General features: G+C 36.9%; 1 long non-coding RNA gene across 1 annotated transcript; it reads left to right on the forward strand.

Moving 5' to 3' along the window:
- On the forward strand, window positions 12,115-13,346 carry LOC108663383. Its single transcript, XR_001929360.1, has 3 exons — window positions 12,115-12,153; window positions 12,795-12,883; window positions 13,257-13,346. It is a non-coding gene; the product is annotated as an uncharacterized LOC108663383 (long non-coding RNA).

The raw sequence follows: 13,757 nt of genomic DNA on the forward strand, positions 1-13,757 counted from the left end.
TTACCATTTTCGGTTTCCACCACCACAATTCATTAAATTCTAACCAAATAACATAAGACATCACAAGATTGATCTTCAATATTATCTTTATGAAATTCGGCCAATGAAGAATCCATGAAAAATATGTGATTTTTCTTACTTGTTTTCCTTCCAAACATGATAAATCAACTATAAACACTAAAATATCTCAAAATCTAACCAAATAAATCATCCAATCTTCTCTCTCCAAATTTGGTCAGCCATGATTCCTTCATGATATCTTGTGATTCAACCATGGAAAATGCAAAAGAATGCATAGGAAAGATAGATCACAAGCTAGAGTTAAGAAATTTAATCTTTGATGTCTTGATTCCTTGAAATCTAGTGATTTTCCTTTGAATTTCTTAGCTAGGGTTTAGTTCTTCTTCTTTTCTTCCCTTTTCTTCCTTTGGCCGGCCAAGAGAAATGAGTTGGGAGGGTTATGGGTTGATTTTTAAAGCCAAGTAATAAAATAATCCAAGCTTGACACTTGTCACCATGTTATTGGTCCATGTTTAAAAACTTAATAATTAAGTTTTCTTTCTCCACCACATAAAATCCTTCAATTATCCATAATAATATTGGGTAAAATCCATGTGCTGGACAAGTGTTGGGTGGTGTAAAATTACAATTTTACCCTTGGGGTGGCAAAATGACTATTTTGCCCTTATGCTCGAAAAAATACCGAAATTAAAATTTTTCACTTCTCAAACACAAATTATGTTCTAAATAATCAATCTTGATCAAAAACTTCTTCCAACATTCTAATTTTAACCTTGGGTGGCAAAATGACCATTTGCCCCTAGGTCAAGAAAATTCCAATATGACTCCAAATTGGTCCTCGAACTCCGAATCACCATTTTAAGTCATTCTGGGGTTTTAAAATTCTCAATTTCATCTTAAAATCTCTATTTGGACTAGTTCGAGGCTTAATTCAACTTAATTGTACCATTTGGTACATTGCCATCCTTTAACGATTTCCAAAGTACCCAAGTAAGCAAACATGCATTCTTATGTAAGAATGGCATAATAAACATATTGTCGAGTTGGGCTTGACACATCTACTAAACTCGAGCGTACTAGGTAGCCCCGTAAGTAGTCTTAATAGGAAGAAAATGGGCTAACTTCGTTAACCAATCTACTAGAATCCAAATCGAGTCGTAGCCCCCACAAATTCTAGGCAAACCCATTACAAAGTCCATTGCAACATGTTCCCACTTCCATTTGGGCATTGGCAATGGCTGTAGTAGCCCTACAGGCCTTTGATGCTCGACCTTAACTTGCTGACAAACCAGGCACTTGGAGACGAACTCATCTATATCTTTCTTAAGTCCTTCCCACCAATATACCTATTTCAAATCTTGATACATCTTTATAGCCCCTGGATGTACCACATAGACTACCATGTTTGCCTCCTTCAATATTTCTCTCCTCAATCCATCATTATTGGGCACATAAAGTATGGTTCCATACCTCAAAACTGCATCTGTGCTTTTAGTAAACATCTTTCCTTTCTTTCCTTTAGGTTCCTCTAAGGCCTTATCTACGAACTCATCTTTACTTTGTGCTTCTTTAATCCGGTCCATTAAAATAGGCCTCACTCTAAAATGTGCTAGCAATGCATTTACCTCCGAAACTTCCAAATGCACATCCATGTCTCCCAAGCTATGCATCTCCCTAATCAAGGATCTCCTATCTGTAGAGATATGTGCCAGGCTCCCCATCGATTTTCGACTCAAGGCGTTCGCCACAACATTTGCCTTACCAGGATGGTAAAGAATAGTACAATCATAATCCTTTAGCAACTCCATCCACCTATGTTGCCGTAAGTTAAGATCCCTCTACTGAAATATATACTTTAGGCTTTTATGGTCTGTATATATCTCGCAAGTCTCACTATACAAGTAATGTCTCCAAATCTTTAAGGCAAACACGATTGCTACCATCTCCAAATCATGTCCAAGGTAATTCTGCTCATGCCTTTCGAGTTGCCTTGATGCATACCTAATCACCTTCCCATTTAATACACACCCTAAAACCAACTTGTGATGCATCACAAAATACCATATAACCCCTTGTGCCTTGCGGTAGGCTTAATACTGGAGCTGTGGTGAGACATGCCTTAAGCTTCTCAAAGCTATCCTTATAAGCATCTGACCACTCAAAAATTGTATCTTTACATGTGAGCTTAGTTAGAGGGGTGACTATTTTGGAGAAGTCCTTCACAAAACGACGATAATAGCTAGCCAAACCCAAAAAACTTTTAAGCTTCGTAACTGATGTTGGCCTTGGCCACTTTTCCACTGCCTTAACTTTCTTTGGATCGACTTGTACCCCATCCTTGGATACCACATGTCCCAAAAATGCAACGCTTCCAAGCTAGAACTCGCACTTAGAGAACTTGGCATACAATCGATGTTCTCTTAAAGTTTAGAGCACTATCTTAAGATGCTACTCATGCTCCTCTCGACTCTTCAAGTCGATCAAGATGTCATCAATAAACACCACCATGAACTTGTCCAAATAGGGATTGATCACTTAGTTTATCAAATCCATAAAGGCCGCAGGGCTTTCGTAAGCTCGAATGACATCTCCAAGAACTCATAGTGCCCATATCTTGTTTGAAATGTAATCTTTGGTATATCATCATTTTGGATCCTCAACTGATGGTACCTAGATCGCAAATCTATCTTAGAGAAAAATTATGCTCCTTGTAATTGATCAAATAAATCATCTATTCTTGGAAAGGGTACTTATTCTTCACCGTTACCTTATTAAGTTGTCGGTAGTCAATGCACAATCTAAGCGACCCATCTTTCTTCTTTACAAATAACACCGGTGCTCCCCATGGTGAGACAATAAGACGGATGAAGCCTTTATGTAACAATCTTCTAACTGATCCTTAAGCTCTGCAAGTGCCATTCTATATGGGAGTATGGATATAGGTCTAGTGTCGAGAATCAAATCTATGCAAAATTCAATCTCTCACTCAGGAGGCAAACTTGGTAGTTCCTCGGGAAATACATCCACAAACTTATTCACCACCGACACTTGGAAAATATCTCCAACCTTCGCTTGAGTATCTCTCACATCAGCCAAATAACTTGAACAACCCTATTTTAATAGCCTTCTAGTAGCCATGACCGATATCAAATTGGTTAGAGCATTACTCCTATCCCTTTGAATACTAAATGATGGTTCACCAGGAAAATCAAATCTAACCAATTTATGATAACAATCCACATTGGCATGGCAGGGTGATAGCCAATCCATTCCCAAAATAACGTCACAATCTAAGGTGTCTAACACCACTAAATTCACCAAAGTGTCCTTATCTTTGAGTCGAACTACACAGGACGTATATTCCTATTATGGCACAAATACATCATTTAAAGGAGTAGACACCACTAATTATTCTTCTCTTCTAACACAATCCTTACCCAAACAAAATGCAAAATATGGAGAAATAAAAGAATGGGTAACACCAAGATCAAACAATACTCGAGCATCCATATTACAAACAGAAAGAGTACCTAAGACCACTGCATTAGATGTCTGGGCCTCTTGGGGTGTTAAAGCATATACCCTCGCTTGGCCACTACCGGTAAAACTCTAACATCTAGACCCAAAAGGCCTGCCTTGAGAGGAAGAACCAGCACATCTACCTCTTGATCCGCTAGCCTTCTAATCAGATGAGGTGGCTATTGAAGGAGTGGATGAAGCTAGTTGGGTGGAGCCGCGAGCAGAACCTTATGATTGATGAGCCATCGAGCAATTCCTCCTAATATGTCCAAGTTGATCACACTTATAACAAACTCTCGTGGTACGTAAGCATCGTCCACTATGTCGTCTCCCACAAGTATCACAAGGGTGGATAACTTGACTACCTTATCTAGAATCTTGTTGCCTTCCTCCATTAGAAGTTTTTTGCCCTGATCCAATACTGACACTAGTGACATCACTCCCCTTTTGGGGCAATCGTGAGTCCCTTTGTCGACCTTGAAGGCTAGAAGATGAAATACCCTTCCTGAAATCTCTATGACCTTGATAACCTTCTATCTTGGCCCTTTTTGCTCTATCCCTCATAGCTTTACTCTCACTGGTCCTCATCTTAATCCGCTGAGCGCAATCCACTACTGTAAAGTAGGTATTGAAATCTCGGGATGCCATAACCTTAAACAATGGCTCCACTAGCCCATCCATAAACCTATGTATCTTCATCTTCTCTATAAAAACTAAATAAGGTGTATACCGAGACAACTGTGTGAATTTTATGTCGTAATCCGACACTACCATACTCGGGGTCTGTACCAAAGCCTCAAACTCTCTAGCTTTGGTATTACATAGTTGAATGGTAAAAATCGATCTAAGAAGGCTGCATTGAACTCACTCCAAGTCAACGGTGCTGCATCCGTTGGTCTACCTCTACATAAGGAGCTATACCACTCTTGCGCCACCTCCTCTAATCAAAAAGTAGCAACTCGACTGATCGCACACTGGAACATCCCAAGGCATTACAAATTTTCTCCATTTTATCAAAAAAAATCTAGGATTTCTCCGATGCATCAGACCCTGAAAATGACTGAGGCTTAAGCTTGAGAAAATTAGGAAGAGAAATCTCTAAATGACCCCTCTCGGCCTCATGATGTTGGCATTCGGCCTGCCCTTGGGAGCTAGGGGATTCTTGTACTGTAGGTATTCCCTCCACTATCCTCTGTATATCATCCATATGGGTTGCCATCATCTCTACAACTCGATTAACCCCTTGTAGGCCAACCGTCAAGTCCTCGATGGTGATACCCCCAGTTAGTTGTCTATTCACATCGCCCGAAGACTATCCCTCCTCTTGTCTACTCACAGGTGTATCCACCCTCACCAGCCTAGTGGCCCCAACACATTTACCTCACCTCCTAAGGGTGGATGCTCGTGGCTTATTTGTCAACTCATTAGGAGCATCTTGCTCCCTCATCCGTTTTGAGGCAGCTCGTGTCTAAGGCGGCTTTCTTACCAAGACAGTAGCAAACACCTATTATTAAACACATTTTATAATCATAATTAAAGGAAAAAGGTGATTTCTAAAATAGAAAATCTATGCGGTCCATTGGTTGTAAAATGTGTCGCGATTCGCACTTCACAACTGAAGTTTCCACATAAGGACCCGACACTCCACTGAACCAACAAAAGGAAATCCTATGACCTAAACAACCTAGGGCTCTGATACCAAGTTTGTCACGACCCAATTTTTGAGCCATGATCTACGCATGGGCCCAATGGACATAGCCCACTAAGCCCAAGCAAGCCTATCTATATGACCTATTCATCATTTCCATCAAAAGCTGATAAGATCACATTTCACAATTTCAATTCGAAATAATGCTAAACATTTCCAATTCATAATGGCATTGCTAAACAAAATATATATATGTTGTCTATAACATACATCTTAATAATTTACAACGGGTTTGTATATACACCACAAAAGGGATACTTGACTTCTAACGGAGAGACTCGGGCAAAAGTTTAGCTAGTGAATGCCGAGATACCTACCAAGTATATGAATCTACGAGGACACCTCGACCTGGTTACTAGCTGCCTCTTGATCTGAAAATATGAAGTTGAAAACGGTGAGTATAAACCGAGTGAGTGAACAAAGGAAGGGAACAAGCAAATGATAAGGAAAATTTAAAGAAATCATGATGCATTTATCTTCAAAACAGTGCAATTTAGTTTAGTTCTTAATAAAACCCCTCATTAAACCCTTAATGAGTTAATCACTTGACGATAAAAGGTCCATGCACAATAAAGGATTGGAAGAGTGAAAATTTCAATAGCATTCAAGCAAGTCAAGTCAAGCAAAATGACAAGTCCTCGTTGCAGCAGAAAGGCATTCTCGCTACAGCGAAATTTGGCTCAAATTGTCAACTGGCCGAGGGTTCTCAAGTGGTCAACGGTTTCTCACCAAACCCCCTTATTTCAACTTCATTAATTAATTCCTTGATGTTTGACGTCCATGCTCAACCATGATGTTAAAGAAGTGGAAAATATGGCAAAAACCAACAAGGTAACATGCAGGACAGAAAGTTTCTCACTAAATTCTCGTTACAGCGAGATTCAGGCGGTAAAACAGAAAGTTTCTCGCTGCAGCGAGTTACAGGCAGCAAAAAAAAGGAATGTTTCTCACTACAGCGAGAAGCAGGGCACTTAAATAAAGAGGGACCTCTTTTGCACTAATCATCCATTTGGTGCTGCAATAAAATCAATTTACAAGTAAATGGAAAATTTTCAAGATTCATCACGCCATACAATCACATATTACAATCACGATCTTTCTATATCATATACATATACCTAAACATATTTCAATTAGTATACCATCCCATCTCACCCAGCTCATGTGCATCCCCCCACATCGTGCACATAGCCAGAGTCATCACGTGTATCCCCTCACATCGTGCACAGTTAATGCCATCGTGTACATCCCACCACATCAGGCACACGGGCAATATCACCTTCCATCTCCCTCACCTCCGTCATCACCGACAGGTGCACACTCACCCCGCACATGCACGGTTACATTTGTCACACAATGGTATATACGTATATATATATCAACATTATACATAAACATATGGATTCATCACAATATCCATTTCATAACATAAAAACATTTCATAAGGGCTTGTTCTCGTGCGAGTTTTGAAGAAAGAATCGATAAAACGTTTTAGGATATTCAATCAAACATACATGTGTATATCCCAAAACATTCTTTTATGCAAGTTGACTCACAAGTATTTGTTGAACCTTTAGTCGACTCTAACTTCCCTAATGGTCCAATTGGGCTGAGGGGCCTCGTTGGAACCTATCACGCATAAAAACATCACAGCCAATCCAATTTACATTAATATCGTTCCAAAAGCTATTTCCTAAATCAAGCTTCAATAGGCCTTCCTATCTATCTTCCAATTACCATTTGATTGGCTATTTAGTTTCTCTTCTTTAGTAACACTAGAAATAGATAAACAACTTAAGTAATAACACAACTCATAACTTCAATTACTAGCCATTATCAACAACTTAGAACCACTCCTAATTGATCAGTCACCTTAGTGGATTATAATATAATTCCTTCCTAAGAGTCCTCAAGCTATCATAAAATCTCTCTCTCTCTCTCTCTCTCTCTCTCTACATAGTTTAGCTGGTGAGAGAAAGTGTTGAAGAAAGACTTTTAAGGGTTTGTTTAAGGTAAGGGAGTAAAAGAGTATGAAGAACTCTACAACAGGGTGTGTAAAGCACGAAGATTGAGGTTAGTTTGAGAGAGTGTTGGAAGCTTGAGAGAAGCTTACATGGAAAAAGAGAGAAACTTGAGATGGGAGGAAGAAGAAGAAGAAACTGTTAGAAGAAATGAAGAAGCTACTGGAACAACTGATATTTATAGCCAAAGCTTATCCAATCTCTTATTAAATTACGAAAATACCCTTAACAAGTTGGCTTTGTCTTCCTCCAATCCTTTGTGCAATCTTTTTACTCTTTTGACACTGAGACAAGGTCCATAATAGTCTAAAAATACTCAGATTTGTGAAAACTTAAAAATTTTGACCCGAGATGAAAAATGGCCATTTTGCCATTACCATGGAAATCATCATTATTTTTATTTGTTTCGTCATTTTACCCTTATTTTCATGATTCATTAATGCCTTAGGCCTACTTAGGCCTTACTATTGTTTGAAAACCTACTTTTAGGGGCTCACTAAGGAAATGACAAAATTACCCCGGGGTCGTGTTACCGTGTCTACACATAGTTATGAGCCTATAGAGGTCAAGGTCTCACATTAACTACACATGATGTGGGGGGATGCACACGATGACTCCAGCTATGTGCACGATGTGGGGGGATGCACATAAGCTGGGTGAGATGGAGTGGTGTACATGTTTATATATGTTTTATATATTTATATGTGATGGAAAGTTTATGATTATAATATGTGATTCAAATGAACAATGAGAAACTTGATTTTTGTCAATGTGTTCACTTTGATGTGTAATATGGTAGGAATGGATTTTGTTGGCATGTAAAAATCCCTTAATTGTCATCTACCCTAAATCTCGCTACAGTGAAAAACTCTCGGGAAGTGGGGGCATAAACTAGCCCTGTTTCTCGCTGCAGCAAAAAAGAATTCTCGCTGCAGTGAGAAATTCTTAGGTGGTCCCAAAATTCTAATGTAGTGCTTCCACTTTAACAATAATTTGACCATCTTCCAGTCAGAACTAGGCAAAGTAGTAAACATAAAAGTTGTATCCCAGCCTCTTAGCTTTCTAATGGTTAAAAAATCATATCAATTGGATCTCTGTAGTGGGAGATATGCTTAAATAACCCAAACATATGCAAACTAAGATTGTTTCTCGCTGCAGCGAGAAACTTGCTTTCATGCTTGCTACCTTGCTTGATTTCGACATATTTTTCACTCATTTAACTTCATAAATTGATCATGGGTTTTTAGAACACTATGAGGTTATTAAGCAAAGTTTGAAATGAGGGGTTTTTAGTGAGAAATTAAATCAATTGCATTGTTTTTGAAACAAATGCATCATGATTTCCAAATTCTCCTTATCGATTGCTTATTCCTTTTTTATGTTCACTCACTGAGTTTTACACTCATGTTTTTAAACTTCATGTTTTCAGATTTGGAGGTAGTTGGGACCTAGATTTATTTGTCCACGTATGCTAGCCTTCTTGGTAGATACTATGGCATCTTAGTAGTTGTACCTTCACCCACGGTCACTCTGTTGACAGTCAAGGATCTGTTTCCTGTGAACTCGCATATGTAATGAAATCTGCTAGTATCCATGTTATAAGTCAAATATGTATATTTTATTACTAATGCCATTAGGAGTTGGCAAACAGGTGACATTATTTTGACATAATAAAATTGTAAGTATTGGGTCACTATAAAATGTTACTGAAATATTTTAGTAGAGAATTACAATATGTGGTTTTAGAAATGATGGTTGGGAATGATGATCAGGATTGCATAAAAAGGCTTGCTTGGGCTTAATGGGCTATGCCCATTGGGCCCATGCATTTGTCATGGCTCGAGATTTGGACTGTGACAAATGTGGTATCAAAGCTATAAGTTTAGTCGAGTCTTAGGGATCTTTGTGTTAGTTAGCGGAGTTGTCGGAGTTAATGTAGAGTCTTGTTTATGGTTTGTGACTACAGGATAATTCATAGACAGGAGGCTATATGAACTCCTATGTCTGGTAACCTACCCTCTTGCTAACATTATGCAAAGGTCATAAGTGGTGCCATTGTCCAAGTTTGAGATGCCACCCAAGACACAAGCTGTTGTTGGAAAGATTTTAAGCAAACGCTCCAAATGAAAGGTTAATGTAATAACAAATCCCTCTAATTAAAGATGGAGGAAATTGGAGTTGGACTAATAGGTCCGCAATAACTTATTCATTCAGTGGAGTTATAATTGAAGCCAATAATTGTCAATGGGAAGAAATTGGATGACATTGGATCATTATTGAGGTCAATATAAAGGAGCACATACGATAATGGTAATAAGGGGCTCACTTTGACTGGAATAAATAGTAATGGTTGTAATTTACTTGGAGTTTATAGATCTAAGTATTGAGGAAGGTGTAAACTGATGTTTATGTGCACAAAGGCAAGTGCACTATGTTAAATGAGCTTGTCATGCCCTTATAGAAATGGTGTGGGCTTTTGAAATATATTGTAAGCATATAAGTGTCGACTATGTGCATAGCAACTTAGATGGAGTTGGTTTCGATTTCAATTAAGTAATTGCAAGATCCCAAGGTTTGATTTGAACCATCATGGTTTATAGTTATAAGTACATGAATTAGCTTAAGGGTGAAATTCAATGACTATTATAATTGATTTGTGGTCATCAATTGAGAGGTTGGCAGACAAATTTTCTCTAAGGAGGAGCATGAACTTTGTTATGCTATGCGTGAGGTCAAAGGATTAAAGGACTAGTTGTGGATTTGATAGCTTGAAGTTAAATGACTGAGAGATGTCGAATCTAGTCTAAATACCATATGGAGTTCTATATTTTAGTTTGATATACGGATTGCTTTAACGATCAATTTAAAAGTCTATTGGGTTTAGTATGCAATCTATGATAAAAATGATCAATTCTAAATGTGATCTTCACAAAGGTAAAGGATTTAGAAAATATCAAATTTTGGATAAGTTCTAAGTGGGCGTTTCTACATCTTAAGTTTAAGAAATTTTGATTTTATAGCCGTAAGGGTGAAATGCAACAGTTAAGTAAATCATGTAGTTTATAAATGTAATTTGTTAAGGATTGGTGAGTAAAGTTAAGATCTTAACACTAAGTGGTGTACAACTTGATGTTTAGGTATTTAAGAGTTATTTGGAAACAATTGTCTAATCAAGTTGCATTAATATGTTATGGTAAAGGTATACAATCATTAGTAGTGGAATATGCCTAAAGGATGATCTTGGCATACCATAAAAGGTGAAATGTGGAGTAGACATGTCGAAATTGAGGAAAGTAAGAAAGGGGTTCTTATTCATGGTCATGGATGTTGACATTTAAATGGATGTGTATATGTATATGTGGAGTTACTTATGTCATTAGTGGAAACAAAGAATTGTTCTTAGCGATTTGAGATTTGAACACAATATCCTTGGTGGGTTGCATAAGTGGTATTATAAGATACTAAATTAGCATAATATACGCTATTGGAAATAATTATGAAAATGGGGGAAGAATAAATTCTAGAATTTTGAAGTAATGATGTGAGCATAAGTAGAATGATTAATATTGTGTATATGGTAAAGTTATTACACAATATGGAAAGATTATCCTAAAGTGGGATTTATTGATTGTTGACAAGTGTTAAGGGATGAGATGAATTTGAAGTATTGGCTTGGCCTATTATATGTGATAAATACAAAAGAATATAAATGGTTATGAGGATCGTGACGTAAGCTTTAAGGAAAATCAAACGGTCGAGGATGATCAATGTAGTAACCTTAAATGTAGATGAATAACGTTGATTAAGTAAACTCTAGCAGCCACCGCGTCACAATGCTTGATGCACCTCATATATAGGACGCATGAATAAGATGTAAAAGGCATGAAGTTGAATTTACAAGCTGAATTATGGTCCTTGGACTTGATGTTAAGCTTCGTTAATTGGAGTTTTAAGGTTTTTGAAAAGTATTTATGTGCATGAATTGGAAAGTTTCTTTATTGCGTTATATATTAACATGTAGGTAAATGAGACAAGAGCTTAAGCCTTGTTAAAGGCTAAGGAAAGAGTGAATGAGAAGTAAGGTAAATAATGGGAAAAATATGGATGTTGCTATGATGAACATAAGAACCTTATGAATAATCTGTAAAGCCCGACCTTATAAAATACTTGTCATGACATACATGTGATGGATAACATATTTGCATGCTAGGAGAGTCCCGAAAAATTTACGAAAGTAGGTATTATACCTAGAGGTACAACAAAGTTGATTTAAGCCTCAAACTAGATCAAATAGAGATTTTAGGGTGAAATTGAAAATTTTACAGTCCAAGAATGATTTAAAATGGTGATTTGGAGTTCGATGATCAGTTTGGAGTCAAATTGAAATTTTCATGACCTAGGGGCAAAATGGTCTTTTTTCCAGTCGAGGTTAAGATGTGAGTATTGGATGAAATTTTTGATCAAGATTGATCATTTGGAGTATAATTTGAGTTTGAGAAGTAAAAAATTTTAATTCTGGTATTTTTTCGAGCATAAGGGCAAAATAGTCATTTTGCCACCCCAAGGGCAAAATTGTAATTTTACACCACCGAACACTTGTCCAGCACATGGATTTTACCCAATATTATCATGGATAATTGAGGAAATTTAAGTGGTGGAGAGAGATTGCTTAATGGCTAAGTATGACACATGGACCAATGGAATGGTGACATGTGTCAAATTTATATCCATTTATTTTTTGGCTTAAAAATCAGCATAAAATCAGCCCATTTCTCTTCATATGGCCGGCCAACGGAAGAACAAAAGAAGAAAAGAAAGAATAAGAACCCTAGGGTGAAAATTCAAGAGAAAATTGGTGGATTTCAAGTAATCAAGCAATGAAAGGTAAAATTTCTTGATTTTAACTTGTGATCTACCTTTCCCATGCATTATTTTGCATTTTCCATGGTTAAATTACATGTTTTCATGGTGAATTCATGGCTAGCCGAATGGGTATGGAGAGAGAATGATGTTGGATTGATTTGATTTCAAGTTATGTTAGTGTTTTTAGTTAGTTTACCATGTCTAAAAGCAAATCAACAAGAAAAGAATTCATTTTCCCATCACCCATCAATGGCCGAACCAACCTTGTATTGAGTGAGGATGAATTTGATTTTTATTTTAAGAGAATTGGTTGGAAAATGATGAATTATGGTTTGGAAAAGTAGTAGGAAAAATCACGGTGTTGATGCACCATTATTGACCAAAAATTCTAAGAAGAAAAGTGAAGATGGATTTGCCAAATTTTAGGTTATTTGACTTATGTTTGGTGAATTAAGGTATTGAAAAAGAAATGGAGTTAATTGGAGTTCAATTGGACATATTGGCCAATTAATCGGGTGATTGATCGAGTTAGGCCAACACCGTATGTAGACAATAATCCGAACAATTCGTGTTTCATTTCATGCATCCATATAGAGTTTAGAATAGTTTTATAATGGTCTAGCACCAATGTGGTAAATTGCTTGATTTTACATTATGTCTAGATGGTGAATCCTCCGAAAAAAATAAGGGCAAAGAAATTGCACCCGAGGATCAATAGTCAGAGTACTTCAAAATCCAAACTCTTAACATAGTGAGTAACCTTATCCTCATCTTAATTATCTAAAGTATGTTTTATTCGATTTTGTGAATTTTATGAAAAGTTAATTAAATGATTAATTTTTTGGTTTTATAAACAAAATGTGTTTAAATGAAATGATTTTATAAATTGTTTTGAAATTAAATGATGGCTTTGAAAATAAAGTAATTGGAGACCACTTGATGTGTTGTAAATTTATCATTTCAATTGATTGGCTTATGGCACTATGGGCATGAATGGTTGAATTACTAAATGTGTTGAAATATATGACTTGTTGATTTGCCTTGAAAGGCTGTGGATTACAATAATTGTCATATTATGTTATTTAATTTTATTGATTGGTGGGATAATTATTAGCTTATTGCAGTGGGCAGGTTTCCGTAGACCAGCTTATTAGAGGGGCACGGTAAACCCTGTTATATCTTACCTCAGTATGAGAGGCGCGGGTGGATAACTCTTGAGGTTAACACTTTAGAGTTCACTTCACGCCAAACCACCATGTGAGGGTAAACTCAGCCAACGCCAAGAAATGATTATGTTTTCAAAACAAAAACATGATTTAAGCATACATAAATTTTTTTACAGCCTTGGCGGACTCGGTTGGGATAGCCCTCGATCAAGGTATCCCCGATAACTGGATATGAAAATGATTTTGGCACGAGCCAAAGCTTTTAAGAAATTCATAAGCCAATGTGATTACTCGATTTATATGAATTGATTTTATTTGATTGAAACAAGTTGAAATGTGATGAATTACAGTATGTTAAACTATTTTATCTGTCTCCATTTACTCGACTTTAGATATTTTAAATGGTATTTGTTTACTCACTGAGATTATATAATTTCACCACCGTCCTTTCCACCCATT

This window comes from Theobroma cacao, chromosome 9 (genome assembly GCF_000208745.1).
Source record: "Theobroma cacao cultivar B97-61/B2 chromosome 9, Criollo_cocoa_genome_V2, whole genome shotgun sequence".
NCBI classification, from domain to species: domain Eukaryota; kingdom Viridiplantae; phylum Streptophyta; class Magnoliopsida; order Malvales; family Malvaceae; genus Theobroma; species Theobroma cacao.